General features: G+C 37.3%; 1 long non-coding RNA gene across 1 annotated transcript; it reads left to right on the forward strand.

The window, feature by feature from the left end:
* The first annotated feature begins 373 nt into the window (after nt 1-373).
* Nucleotides 374-12,723, forward strand: LOC310901238. Its single transcript, XR_014585649.1, has 3 exons — nt 374-5,029; nt 6,734-11,063; nt 11,350-12,723. It is a non-coding gene; the product is annotated as an uncharacterized lncRNA (long non-coding RNA).
* Nucleotides 12,724-13,020: the final 297 nt, after the last annotated feature.

Here is a 13,020-nt window from a genome sequence, read left to right on the forward strand (position 1 = left end):
ATTCTATCAAGGTTAGTAGTTAAACTAGTATAAAATTAATGAAATGGAGAAGAGAGCTTAGCCCGTACTATACATGAATTGCTTCATCCACCACAGTGAATTTATAATACAGTCCTGCAGTTTAGCAGTAAAGAAAAGAACAACTACAGTTTATAAAGAATGAATTAGAGGAAGCAGAACAGTTGCATAAGCTGAAATTTGGCTACAAACACTGAAATAAAGATCCCTGTTCTTGGAAAAACAACAATAACGTTCTTCTCCTGTTCAAGGCATTGCCACTGCCAGGGCAGCTCAATAAATCCTGTTGGATTACATTTTATTTATACATATTACAAAAGATTTGTGTGCGCGCATATGTGCATGTATAGATGAAATAAAATAAAATCATTTATATATAAATTACATATAGATATATAAAACTAGTTTATATATATATATATATTTATATATATATATAAAAATAGTAAGTAACAGGAGAAGGGTAAAAATTTATGATAAAAGTACAAGGGGAGGGAAGAAATGTAAAAAGAAAAATTTCCAGGGACAAAAAGAATAACATAACCTTTGAAAATTTGCTAAGGTTTAAGATTTGTCTACTCAGACACTGCTTTCTACCCCCATTTAATTAGATTTTAATTTTCTTTTTACATCCTTTTCCTCTACAGATTCTGAGAAGTAATTATTTCAATATCAATTGATTTGGAGGAACAGTCCCAAATCAGAATTAAGCAGCTTATCAAAGTTTGTCTTGTCCCTGGTTAAACATTCCTACTGTGCAGCTGAGTAAGCTGCTTGCAGTAATAAAATCCAGCTGAAATAATGGAATTGTGCTTTTGAGCCGAGACTTGTCCTGGCTAAGGGGAGCTTCTCAAATGGCTCTCATCAGTGTCAGAGATTTAGAGAAAGCCTTCCCAAATAATCAAGCAGAGGGAAAGAAAAAAAGTAAATGCTCAATCTCCTCCCTCCAGTACTTCTTTCATGAAAATAAGAGTATCAAATTCTTACATATTTCACAGACAGCACACAAACAACAGCAACAGTTTGCCTTCTGCTTATTTTGCAATAGGCAATTAGGTTTAAAAAACAAATGTGATCTTTACATCCCATACACAAAATGCCCATAATCTGCAAAGAAAATTTCAAATGGGCAGCTTTTAGTTTCAGGTATAACTAACCTCAGACAGCTTAGCAAACCAGAAATACAGATTCTTAAATAAATCAATAAACAGAACAAACAAAAAAATCGGTGAATATTTTCAAAGGTTCTGTTGTAAATTATTTGCAAAAGCCAGAAGATGAATGAGAAGTCACAAATTCCAGAAATTTAGCCTTATGCTTCAGCTTTTCATCTCTTTTAACTTACAGTTGACCAAGAACGGTAAGAAAAACAAAAACAGAAAACAAAACAAAAAAAACAAGTGTTACTGGACAATGAATTTTAACAACCAGTTATTAAATTAATTGTAAGTAGTGGCTGATGGTTAACAACCCTACACAAACACAGGAAAATTCTTCAGTAATGCGATTTGCACAAGAGCTGCAGCAGCAGGCTGCTCTCAGTACCCCTGTTCTAACAAGTGGAAATGGCCGCTCAGACCAGAAGAGGCACAGCGTATCTCAGGGTCTGCAATTGTAGACTTCACACAAGGCTTACCGTCCATTCCTTTATACATACAATAAAGTTGTATATAGGAAGCTAATTTTAAGCACTTGCCTATTAGCAGAACTAAAAGAAACCATGTTCTGTGTACACACGCAAACAGTATTTACTTACTGAGAGGTGAACAAAATCCTTGCTCTATGGAGAACAAAGTTAGCAGGCGGCACTGCACAAATGGATTTTGGAAGCATCATTTCTACATCCCCGACCAACACCCTACTGGGATGCTTATCTGACTTCAGCAAAAGTCACCATTCTCTGGATATCTTGTGCCTCTAAACTGTGAGCAATGACCAGATTCCAATGGTGTCTCACAAGCTCTGCACTTCTAATCATGCTTTCAAGATTCAGATATTCTCTCTTTTACTCTTTCCTGAGAACTAGGAGTCTACAGTCTGACAGTCCATGTCCACACAACAGTGCTATTCTTTCAAAGCCTTTTAAAGAGCAACTGCACACTCCCCAAAATTATGCATTTTAGTGCTTCGCTTTTCACCAACTAAGAATGATGCAACAGGTAAAGTGAGAGTTGGATAATATTCTCAGTGAGACTCATAAAACAAATCATGCTGCACTCACAGGCACCACACAAGATATAATCAGCTCTATGAGAATATCCAACCATAACTTCCTTTGATCATCTCTCTCTGCTTTAGTCAGTCCTTTCATTCCTTTAGGGCCTCCCTCATTTTCCTGTGAAAAGCCTTCTCATTTCTCTTGAAAGCCTATTAGCAAAGTTGTCCTATAAAGTTCCAGCCCCAATTAGTGAGCTTTTCTTCCAGCTCAAGCCAGTCAATGTTTTTGTTTGGCTGCAGCCCACCTAAAACCCTAACTATTCCCTGGCTGCAGCTAACTTGCAAGTCAAAGATAGCTTGAAATGTGGAGTCTGCTCTCCTATCTCCACACTGTCCAGCAGGGAGAAACGTCCAAACAGAAGCCAGGACACAATGTCATTTATAAATCAAATCAATATTCACAAGCAAAGTGGAGATTGCAGACTGATATATAGCTGTACAGTTTTTCAGACTAATTTCTTAACTACCCATCTGAGATATACAAACTAACCTTTAAACGTTTCCAAAAATAGGACGGGATAATTCCCGTATATGTCACATTAAAAACACTGTGCAAAGAAATCCATCTACAACACATAAGAAGCTGTTTCCTTCATCTTTTGAAAATTAGAGTGTGTCACATTTCTTGTTACTTCATACTTTTTTTCTGAACTATATTTAGATGTAGATAGTCCTAAACACACTCTTCACTTCTTTAAAGACTTACTGTGTTAGTCAGACAGACCTACTGTTGCCTGTACTAGGCTTTCTTAGGACCACAGTAGGCTTGGAGAAAGAGTCAAGCAGTTCATCAAAAATAACTGCAAGTAAAGCCCCAATCGTACTAAAAAAAAAAATAAATAAAAAAAATCCTTCAACCATATTCCTCCTTAGCCTAATTTCTCTTCAATTTGAAGGATACCTTCAAATTTCTGCGGTATCAAGGACTTTTGCTGTTGAATTAGAAACAGCTTCTGCTCAGAAGTGTTTTTGCTAAGTAGGGGAAGACCTTGAATTGCCTGGGTCATCATTACTGCTCACTGGATTATTTTTTTTTTAAAATCATTCTATATAAGGGGTAGATAGCAACAGTGAGATGAAAAAATTGGTCTTTAATATAGAACTATGCAGCTATGCTCCTGGGTTCTTGAAGTAACACCATTCACATGTTAAATTTAAGTTTTCATATACACATGCACAAAAAAAAAACATCTGTCATCTTAGCTGGAGATGGTCACAGGCATAACTGTGTCTTTGTTGTTTTGTTGTTGTTGCTTGTTGGCTTTAAAAGGCTATTAGTGAATGTAGATTGTATTTTTATCTTGCATAACTGGTAACAAATTCATCCCCTCAGCCCTCTTCCTCTTTGTCTTTTATTCACATCCACCTTTTCTTTTATCTCATGGTTAGACTGAAATTTCTTCTGGCAGGGGACATTTCTTTATTTTGGAGATGGTCAGTGATTAGTGGAGCAACAGTCTTTACTAAAGCTTTTTAGTTATTACTACAATACAAGCACACAAAAAGAGCACTCAGACTCCCACTAGACTAGCCACACAGAAGTCTTTTTTTTTCCAAGAAAAAAAAGTAGGCATTTTTAGCTTACATCTAATCATTTCACATACAGTGCAACTACCAGGTATGCCCTATATTAAGGGTAATCATGATGTGTTTATTGAGGAATGTCCTAGGCTTTATAACATCTGATTGGATAATAATCCAGCTGGGGAACATTTTATGAAGCAGTTTTCTGATTGAAACTATACTTTTTCCTAAGCAATTGCCAGGACCACATGAGAGGCAACAAGCAGCTTTCAGTATAAAATCACTTTGAATTATCCATAGCCTGCATGCTCTAAATTGGATTGCTGCTCAGTCATACTAGGTGGGCAAAGGAAGGTAATGAAGAAACAACTCACAGTTTTAGGCTCCAGGATCAGCTCTCATATGCTTCCTTCCTCCAGAACTCCAAAAAAAAAAAAAAATAAAAAATAAAAGGTTGATTTCCTTGAATACTAACAGAAGCTTGCTGTAAAACCTGTTTCTTCTTTGGGGCCATTGCTGAGGAAGTAATAAGCTACACCTGTGTCCATCTCTGTTGCTGAGGCCCCATTTGCCTTTCCTAGGAGAGTCTGGCAGCACCTGCTTGTCCTCTAGGGAAAAACCATTTAACTTTTAACCTCTGTACAGTTGACCACAGTGAAATACTGTTCAGTTAGGCTGAGCTGGATCTAGCCTTCAAAAAACTTTGCTGTGACTGGTCTCAGTTCCTGGGAACAGTACTTGCAGTCCAACGTGTCACTGCAAGGTGCTCCATTTCAGCCATAAATATACCACTGACAGGCTGCTCCCCCCAGCAGTGACGTGAACCCAGACAGGTTTTTTATTCCCTTCTTTTTTTCCCATGGAAACAAAGCTTGTGCCATTAAGCTGTGAGGGGCCTTTGTCCAATGACTTTGGAACCCACTGGCTGATTTCAACCAAATTTAAAGGAAGATTAAATGACTCAAAGGTAATTAAGCTCCTAAAAATGTCAAGAAAGTATTAAAGACTGACAGAAAAGCTGCAAAGTGACCTCTTATTAGACACCAGGCAGTCCACCTAGGACAGAAACTTCATTAACAACCACAGAAGTTGCTGCTTACAGCCTCTTACAGATCAAACGGAATTTACCACGGGGTATTAACTTACAGGAAATCTAGCTTCCATAGCTCTGCGATGCCATGATCTAAGGTTTTCTCCAAAACATTTATTAAAAAACTAAAAATTCAGAGCTTCAGAATCATAACAAATATGCTTTCCTGTATTTAACCAGGTAAGTCAACAGTTTCTTTTGTAAACTTTTAAAAACAAATACATGAAAGAAGTCTTCTGTAGGCTTTTGAAACCACCAGTTAAACAGAAACAATTGCTTTCATTGTACCATTAGCATTTAAATTTGTTGGGCCTTTCACTTACTTTACAGAATAGTTCTTGTGTTTCAAAAACACTAACAGAAGGATTTGAGAGAACCTCTGTACACTGTATACGCAGTATTTTATCTATGGTCAAGTACTTTATACTGTAAAGTTATTGGAAAAGAAGGCTAATGTCACACAGCGCTGGAATGATGGATGGGACTCCTACTTACTTTCTGGGTAAAAAGGATGAGACTTGGGAATAATAACTGTCCCACTGCTTCTTTTAATTTGCTAGGTCTTACAAGAAATTAAGGTCCCTTTGAGTTGAGGTCCCTTTGAAAAGAGATCTTATTTACCTAGTTCTCTCTTTTTGCTTGTTAATTCTCAATAATTCAGGTAAAGCCAAGTTACATCCATTTATCAGTATCTGATGCATAAGACCACCACAGTGTAACACATCTCTCTTGTGTTTCAGCTTTCTGACTAACATGAGTGCAGCTTCTACACAAGATGCATTGACTCAAAAGACAGCGATGTGAAGTGGTATATATAGTGTTTGCAACAAGACTGTACTAACATACAAAGGCTACATGCTGGGTGTTTGAGGAAAGACTGTGATTGAACTTACAGAATTTTTATAAAAGAAACAGCAGTAGTTAAATTTAGGATTAAATACTTTAAGCTGTACAATAACTGAAAAGTATCTTAGACATTCCACACGAAGGATCACATTTCTATGCCTTGTTCCTAACTTGAAACAAATTCCTTTTAGGTCAGTACAAGTTAAGAACATGGTTCATGCTGAAAACTGCTCATCAGCCCTGCTTGGTTGTTCACTGAAAGCAGGTCAAAGACAGGATACATCAGCACATTGATTGTATATGGATAAACACAAAATGCAGTCTGGCCCCCAGTGCCATTTTCTCTGACCTCAGCCAAGCAGCAATGCATTTCAAAACTCTTACAGGAGTTTTGTATTGTACCAGTCAATTTCTGCAGATGAAGACTGAACATTCGTGCGAGAGAAGCAACTAATGCTTCCTAATGTCCTAAGAGGTTTTGCCCTACATCCTACTCTCTGAGACTGACTTGAGAGGAGCAGGTCAATCTAATTCTTGCAGTGTCAGGAAAACAGTCATAAAAACATGAGTAATACAATGCTAGTAACGCATCTGAGTGACAGGGCTGCTTGTTGGATAAAGCCATGACAATCCTCTGCTACTTTATTAGAAAGCAGTGCTGGAACACTCACTGGAGATGATCACGTGACTCAATGAGATAGCTGTGCATTTATGAGCTCATCATCAGAAATTCATCACGAGTAACAAATATAAACTGCAAGATGTCAACAGTTAAAAGTAATAGATATTTATAAGAATTTAAAAACTATCAGACTTTTGGTGTTCCATCTGGATTAAAGTTGCTATAATCCTGCATTTTGAAGAAGAATGGAGAACCACAGAGATTCAGGATTCCCTTTTCTCTTAATATAAGACTGAAACCAATATGCTGTACTTGTTCCAACACAGAAATAGGAACTTGGAAGGTGGATGCATTTTTTAAAATGATGAAATACAATTTTTCCAAATTAAGGTGTCCTTTTTTTTTGTCACCCACAGGGGTAGAATGATTGGCTGGAGCCCCCAGATTCTCTAACTCCAAGGCAACAGACTCTCAGACTGTTGCCTGCTTATTGGAGGAGCTTTCCGACCAGGACTTGGCTGGAATTGGACCTCAGATCTTTTTAACTCCACGTTCTAAATTGGGTATCTTAGAAATACCTGACTCACCTGATTCCAACTGGCTTGTATGCCTTGGAGCTGCAGACCCTGGAAAGTTCATCCAACACCTTCAAAAGTGTTCAAAAAGCTTCAAATGTTAGCTCTGCAGAACAGAATTTGGAAACTGAGTCCCGGTGCATATGGATTGTGTACAACACGATGTCAGCAGCCTGCTAGGAATCAAGGTGTGCTTCCACGCTGGAAACACTCGTCAAAATGTTTTATTTGAAACGTTTCATATCCAATAAAGATTTCAACAAAATGCTGCTGAAAATTTTCCAGTCAATTGTATTCCTGAACTCTCCTGTCAGGCACTGAAATAAAAAGTGAAAGAAGAATGGTCTTCCTACCTCTTGATTCTCATGCTGCCACCATAAAAATGTTGAAGTGCTGCATCTTCTGAGCACTTCTCTGTAGTATGAAATATTCCGTTCTGTGGTTGAAGTAATTCAAATATAGAATAATTAAATGATTTTCCCAAGGTGATAACATTTTGTCAGAAAACTAAAAAAGAAAATGAAAATACATAGTGGTCGCTTCTGCTATCAGAGACAAAAAAAAAAAAAAAAGAAATAAAAAGCTTGAGGAAATGAAGAAAATTCATCTCTCTCTTCAAAAGTAAAGTGGACTCAGAAAAGCTAAGTCTGTCGCTGTATTTCATAACCTCCAATGGATATAAAAAGATCATTAAGAAGAAAAAAGTGCTTTTAACTGATATGTTCCTAGATTGATCTGTCCAAATTTGACAAAAACAATAGACTAATTCTTTTAGTGTGCACCTATCATCTATATGATTTGACTTACGGAAAGTGACATCCATGAGGAATCTGTACTACATTCATTGGAGTTCAGGTAACAGATGGAAACATACCTAGAAAGATGCATTCTGAAACTCAATATACTACACTCAGGTATTTTAACAAATTACTTTTAGATCTAAAATGCTTGGACAAAACACTAAAATTGCATCCCAGAGCTCCCTCTGGAAACCCTGAAGACTTATCAAAGGAAGGTGTTATTAGGTAGTACTGTGTTATCTGAAATACAAGTAAACTAAAGAAATGTACTGTCTGAGCACTTAAAGTACCACTGTAAAATATACTGAAACTTTTTATTGATTTTGCAAGATACAAGTGTAGTCGATTGCCAAAATCAACAATAAAATCATTAATTGGTAAGCAATAAATCAGCATTCTGGTTACACTGCATAAACACCATAGACTGGTAGATATTTGTCTTTTTATGTAAGCAATGACACTTTATTTTAAATTATACCATTAATTTTTCATGAGTGGCATATGGTTTACTCTTTTGTAACCATTTTAAGAAGTTCCCACTCTCTTCTTCACCCCTGTTACTTTGTGTCCCACAATTAATTGGCATTTGTATAAATGAAGGGGAGGACCCTCCATGTAGAAGGCAAGAAAATTGGCTTTGGGGAGGAGGAGAGTAGGAGATGAGAAAGCAGGGAGGAAGAAACAGGGGCTAACTGAATAGAAAATTATTCTGATGGAGCAATGCCATGTGAACCTGCAGTTTTGTTTCCATCTTCCTACAAAATGTCTCTACCCTGCTACCTATGATGAACACCAAGCAATTGTTGTGCATCTGGGTCTTCTGAAGGGGAATACAGAAAAATAATTGTGTGTGTGTGTGTGTGTGTACTGTTTTCCTGTTTTCACATCTCTGGTCAATGAGGCAAGGCAAAATTAAAAAAGCACTTTTTTTTTAATAAAAGTATGGATTGACTTATAGCAACATATGCATATTTGTTCTTAACTTGCCTCATTCTTGATGCTCTGAAATAAATGTTAATTCTGTAAGCTGCTGGGAATGTAGATATGGGTGTCTATCTTGGGCTAAAACTTCTGTTCAAGACCTGTATATTACAGAATAGACCCATATCACTCAATTGAATCCAGTGAATCAGGTGAAGGGATTAAGACAACAGAAAACACTCCAATCAGTTTGTTGATGAAAGGAGTCTGTGCTCAACTTTATGCACATGTTAAAAACAAATGAAACACTGAGAAACATCAATTCAGCCAAACATGTAAGCAAATGAATGACCTTAATCAAGTGAATGTTCCCATCACGATCGATAAACTGGCCTGTGTATTGTCACAAAGTGTGCTAGCATAAATATCCCTGCTGAAAAACAGAAGGCAGTACTACCAAGAAAAAAATAAATAAATAAAAATCAACTTTAAGCTACAAACATAAAAAGTAAGAAAGAAGAAAAGTGAAAATAATAACCTTGATGCAAGGTGAGGCAAGGATGAGTCAGAGCAGACAGCACAGGGGATAGAGACATTCAGACATTAAAATTCCAGTAGTTTGTGCAATAGCTAGGACACATAATTCCTGTTCCTTTATTCTTAGAACACTGAGTGATCTGAAAACACAGTGCTCTTTTAATAAACAGGAATGATGGTAAATTTATGCTTAGATCCTTTTTCTCTAAGTAATTCACACTCCAGAGCAAGGAATGAGCTTAGGAGTTCCTTGGTAGTCTAGGCCCTTATGCCCAACCACCTCCTTGCAGTTGGCAGGAAGAATAGGGAACATGTCTAGGACGTCTATTAGATGACCTGGGATTGCCACAATGGACTCTCAGAACTGTCCTTTTAAGACGTGACGATGCCATGGCTGTTCTAATCTGGTTTTGGAGATATGCATAGAATAGGCTGCTGCCAGAATCAACACCTACTTCTTAGGTGCCCTGACCACTTTGCAGCACTAATTGAGGATCAGACCCGTCACTCTGAGGAACATGAAAAATACCTTGCCAGTGCCCTTTTAAAATGTCAAATTCTCACTTTGTTTTTTGCATATTCTTAAGTACTTTAAACTAAAATCGCCTTTGGTATCATTTTCAGAGCAGCAGTCTCTCTGGGAACAGAGATTTTTTGTTTGACCTTTACATTTATCGTTAAAGAACATATTTTTATTCCTGACACTTGCTTGGAGAAGGTTTACAAAATTTGTCTCTTTCCATAGCTACACCGCATTTCCTCCTCTAGTGATCCTAGCAGCTACACAAGTCTTCCATGGGGTAAGTGCTGATATACACCAGACCACCCCAGGGCGGTGGAACAAATTTAGGAACTGACAATGCCATCTTCTGGTGGAAATATAAACTGCAACTGCAGACTGCTCAAGAAAACACAAAACTGTTTCCCTCGACGGGTAAAAACAGAACATTGAATGGTTAAGGATGCAGCTGGGGCAGGAGTGGGGGTGAATAATTACCAATCAGTAGCCTTTTTAAATTGTTTAACAACTACTAGATTAATTTAAATGCAAAAACTCAAGACTGTGTTTGTGAAAACAACCAAATAAAGAAAAATAGAAAGAAACGGGGAAGAGAAATGCTCTTACATTCTCTCCCCTCTCCTCTAGCTCCTTTAGCATAGAACTGAACGGAACTCACTCAATGTGAAGGATGCTGCAAATGGCCAGTACACCAGCTTCCTCACCAACTGGGCTTAAGCAGCAAACTCAGACCATCTGTTACATCGTTAGATCCAATTTGACCATTACAAACAAGACTAAAGTGAGGAAATAGACTACATCAGTGCTCACTTTCTGACTGTGCACAAAGCATTTCTACACATAAGGGTAGCAGCAATTTATCCTGGAAGTTAAGGAATGCAGCAATTACCACTGGGGCAGTTAGATGCCCAGAGATCCAGATTACTGTCCAAAACAACGGGGTATAAGGACCACTAAAAGCAGTAATGTGCATCTATATTGGAGAGAAAGTCTGTGAACACGCTCTGCAAATTTCTATGGGAACCACATGGATTTTTATCATGTTACTAACCTGAAGCTGTAACTCTAATGCCTGGTCCCTGAAACATTCCTGGAGGAATACTGGGCAAAACGTGGGGAATTGTTACTAGTAAAAAAATAATAGAAACTTGGTGGTTTTCATACAGCGAAATACGTAGCCCAGCTGAAGATCATCTCCTCAATGTAAAGGCAGCTGTGGGGGAGCAGGTGTGTGAGTGTGTGGTTAACAGCCCATACGTTAGCTCTGGTACAACATAATCTCAGTGCTACACTACTTTCACCACTTCTGCTCTTAGTGATGAGAAGCTGGATTCCAGCAAGACCAGATCACTGGAGTTGTAACAGCTGCCAACAGGAAGCATCCTGGGGCATGGTGGGCTGTTGTTCCACTAATCTACTTTTTCAGTGTTGGTTTGGGGTTTTGTTCCTTTATGTCTTTTTTTTTTTTTTTTCCTAAAGATGCAGTGAAAGTTCCTAAATTAAAACAATATCATTAGAATTTAAAACAAAGCTTGTTTTGTGACAGTGAATTATTGTGAATTTAACCTGTCCTTTTAAGTGAACCTTGCTAAGTCTTCAGCTGATAAAGACTGTGTAAATGTGCCTTTTGGAGCCATTTAACTAATTTCTACTTTTTTTTCTTTTATTTTTCTCTTAAGAAATTTAAGGCAAGCAAGTTCCCTGAAACAGAGAGAAAAGTTGCCCAGGAGAAACGGCATAAATACTGAATAGTTATACAGTGACAATGACATTTGACTTTAGATTTTCCATGACAAAAAATCAGATCCATTCAGCTGTGAACTATCTCTCTTTGTCTTGACAAGCTGGGGAAAACATAATATCTTGGGCCAAAAGGCCTCAATTCCTCATCCTGTCCTTAAAACACTGATTTAAATTTGATACATCTTAGAGGTTGAATGTGTTTTAAAGAGTGAATGTTAAAGAATTTAAGGTGCTGTTATTTTTGTCCCTATTTGTCCATAGTGAAATGTATGAAGTGCTGTTGAAACACATGAATAATCTTAATCTTTTTTTAAAAGAACTTTATTATTTGAGGAGACTGACAATAAAACTAATAAATAAATTGGGGACAGGTAAAGAAGGGTGTGATATAGAACAAATGTGGTAGATAGAACCACTGCTCTAATTTTGGTAACGCTACCTGTAATAATGCTGCCTTCCTAGGACAACTAGAACTTGTCCTACTTTTCCAAAATATTCTAGCGTACCTCTGAGTACTACAGCTCCATTAGAATCGCAGGATTTGGCTCTGTAATTTATGTAATTAGGAAAGCACTCCCAGAAAACTGGGGTAATATGGAAAATTATGTTAATAACTTAACACCTCGTGATCTCCAGAGTCAATTCTGAATGAATCCCTCTGGAGGAAGCACCTGAAATTACTTCTTTGAAATTAAACAAAACGAAAAGCCAAAATTCTGAACACACAGCAGAGCCCACTATGCTTTACAAGTCTAGGAATATTAACTTAAGTGTCTGTTAGTTTTGCAGTAGAGCTGTTTAGTTTTCTCTGTGACTTCACAGCCTCATTCTTTTGTGTAACTATTTAAATATCACATGAAGACAATGTTGATGCTGAATACTGAGGCACTCACAGAGCTACAAGTGTCAAAATTAAAGTAGCTTGTTCAATTTTCACTCATCACTTTGTGTATTACTGTTGCTTTTAAGTTATCACATACCAAATACTGTAATTCACTACTTGTAATTGATACCTTCAAGAAGAATAACTTTTCTAGACCAGGAAACACAAATATCATCATTCATTTTTATTTACTTCTTTGTCACAGATAAAGTTCATAGAAATAGTTTTCTGAAACATCTTCAGTAAATATCTCAGCAATATCATCTTTCACCACCCTGTTCTGAAAGATGTTTCTGTATTTTACATCGAAGAGGTGTTAGTTTACAAATACAAATAAAAGTTCAGCCACAGCTCAGAAATTTGAATCCGACCTTCTCTTGCTCCTGAGCAGTACATGCTACCCACTATGCCACACAGCTGTGCTACATTTTTCTTGCTCTCCTATGGTGATGAATCTAAGCAGTCTGTGTGTTAGCTTCAAAGTCACAAGGGTCACATAAATATCTGCAAGATAGGCAAACAATGATGCTTCTGGAATTTTTGAAAAATAAGGGGAAACAACAGAAAATAAAGCAGCCCATCTACAATCTAAATGAAAGGTTGTTTTCCTTTTAGCACACGCACACAAACCTCACAAGGAGAACGTTCTATCATCCTTGCTCTTCAAAAAATACCTCTGGGCCCTGTTATAACATGGAACTATCAGAAGCCCAAAATCCCAACT

Source organism: Anser anser, assembly GCF_964211835.1.
Source record: "Anser anser genome assembly, chromosome: 5".
NCBI lineage: Eukaryota > Metazoa > Chordata > Aves > Anseriformes > Anatidae > Anser > Anser anser.